This window comes from Belonocnema kinseyi, chromosome 5 (assembly GCF_010883055.1).
Source record: "Belonocnema kinseyi isolate 2016_QV_RU_SX_M_011 chromosome 5, B_treatae_v1, whole genome shotgun sequence".
Lineage (NCBI taxonomy): Eukaryota > Metazoa > Arthropoda > Insecta > Hymenoptera > Cynipidae > Belonocnema > Belonocnema kinseyi.
The window spans coordinates 58,630,985-58,633,484 of record NC_046661.1 but is presented as its reverse complement, the minus strand read 5'-3'; the positions used below and the strand labels follow the sequence as shown (position 1 = coordinate 58,633,484).

Sequence of the window (2,500 nt, the reverse complement as noted above, 5' to 3'; positions counted from 1 at the left end):
TATCGGTTGGCTCATGCCATGCTATCTTTTCGGACGTTTTGGGCATGAGACGTGTGTCAGCGTAATTTGTTCCAAAACTGCTTAATTTTGATCAAAAGATCAATCGCATGAGTATCGCTCAGGAGATGTTAAATGAAGTCAATAATGATCCTGATTTTCTCAAAAGGGTTATAACTGGAGATGAATCGTGGGTATATGGTTATGACGTTGAAACTAAAGCCCAATCGTCTCAGTGGAAGCATCCTGAGTCTCTAAGACCGAAAAAAGCACGTCAAGTTCGGTCAAATGTGAAGATTTTGCTCACTGTCTTCTTTGATTAATGTTGCGTAGTGCATCAGGAATTCTTACCAAAAAGTCGTACGGTCAATAAGGAGTATTACCTTCAAGTTATGCGCCGTTTGCGAGAGGCGATACGCAAAAAACGTCCGGAACTTTGGAAAAACAATTCGTGGCTTTCACGATAATGCACCTGCTCATTCATCGTTGCTTGTGAAAGATTTTCTGACCAAAAACAGCACCACAGTCATGCCTCAGCCTCTATATTCACTGGATTTGGCCCCCAGTGACTTTTTTCTTTTTCCAAAACTGAATAGACCCATGAAAGGACATCGATTTTCAACGATTAAGGAGATAAAAACTGCATCGCTAAAAGAACTCAAGGCTATACCACAAAATGATTATCAGAAGTGCTTCGATGATTGGAAAAAGCGTTGGCACAAGTGTATTATATCTTAGGGGGATTACTTTGAAGGGGACAACATACATATTGAAGAATAAATGAATATTTTTTGAGAAAACCATAAAGTCACCTTATTTTTTGAACACACCTCGTACATATTTGTAAACAAAATTTCGAATTTAAAACAAATTTTAATAACTTTGAAACAATGCATGATCATTGCTGTCGAAAACTTATTCGCTTTTCATTACTTGAAGATGTTTTATAAAATTTAAATTTTGAAAATAAATCTGCAATTTACCTAATAAATTATTAAAAATATGGTACATGTTTTGGCTTTTTACCCCTAGAAATTAGTATTACAATAAAAGAATTTCAATATAAAATCAAAAAGTTTAGAAAAAGTTAATTTGTAAAATGTTCAGGTGCGTTAGTTTTGTTCACCGAAAATGAGCATTTTTGGAAGATAATCATCAAGGTTCCCAATTTTCTATAATTTAAGGTTATATTAGCGTTTTACAAAGACAAACAATTCTTCAACAATTCACATGGATCTTATTAGCGTCTTTTAATCGGAAATTGATATTTTTTAACGAAAATCATTCGAATTGGAAGGTTCATAATTTTTTAACAATGTTTGGTTACGTTAGTCTTTTACAGAAAAAAAGTGTTATTGTAAAACAAAAATCATTAAGTTCGAATAAAATTTGCAAAATTTGAACAGCTCTAGGGTACATAAACGTTTGTCACAGGAAATTTGTTATTTTAAATAAATATCATTAGATTTCAAAGAAAATTTACAATTATGAGCCATTTTGTGTTCTGTTAGTGTTTTTTTCGAGAATTACTGGTGTTTTTAATAAAAAAAAAGGATTAGATTTCAAAAAATATTTACAATTTTTCAAAAACCTTAGCTTATGTTGGTGTGTTTCACGTCAAATTGTTATTTTAAAACAAGTCATTAGACTTAAATCCAACGCTTTTTATTTGAAATAATAAAGCTTACAAGCTTGCACAATTTCGTATTTTATTAGTGTTTTTTGTTGAAAATTGAAATTTGTATTAACTCAACTTTTAATAATTTTGGATTATTGGAATGTTTTCCGTCGGAGATTGGTATTTTTAATTCTAAAAAACTATATTTCAAACATTTTAATGAAGACACACAACTTTTGACCAATTTTAGATGAGGTTGACGATTTAAACCAGAAATCGGTATTTTTAGTAAATAATCATTAGATTTTAAAGAAGATGAAAATTCTTTGTACAATTTTATGTTAAGCTATCGGGTTTTATCGGCAATATTGATATAGATTTCAAAGACCATTTACAATTTTGGAAGAATGTATGGTTAAATTAACGTTTTTTCAACAGAAATCCGTTATTTACAAAAAGATAAAAAAAGAATCTTATAATTTGAAACAATTTTTTGTTATTTTAAGTTCGCAATTTGTTGTTGGTAATTTCAATTTAAAAAATCTGTCCGCCGCGCGGGCACGATCTCATCGCACGCTGTGTACGTGACTCACTTCCCTCCCAGTTAGGGCGGGCGACTGTTGTTTCTCGTGCCTTACCCTCGACTGTGTATTTACCTAGCGTTACGCGCTGGATTTTTGTATTTCTCCCATATTCGTGCTGAGTCCTTTTAAAATCAAAGGTCAAATTGGTCAAATCATCAACAACTGTAATTTGGTGATTGTGAATTATCTATTGCCACAGATATTCGGGGTACAATCGTTGCAACTCCCTTATAAGGTCTCGATACCTCTCTTTCTTTTCATTCTCCTTGGCTATGATGTTTTTGTCAGCTGGTGCCGAAAA

General features: G+C 32.3%; 1 protein-coding gene across 1 annotated transcript in view; it reads right to left on the bottom strand.

Annotated features, from left to right (window-relative positions):
* LOC117172422 (cleavage and polyadenylation specificity factor subunit CG7185-like) overlaps positions 1–2,500 on the bottom strand; it is an 81,559-nt gene that overhangs the window by 48,748 nt on the left and 30,311 nt on the right. The gene's annotated exons all lie outside the window — the stretch shown is intronic.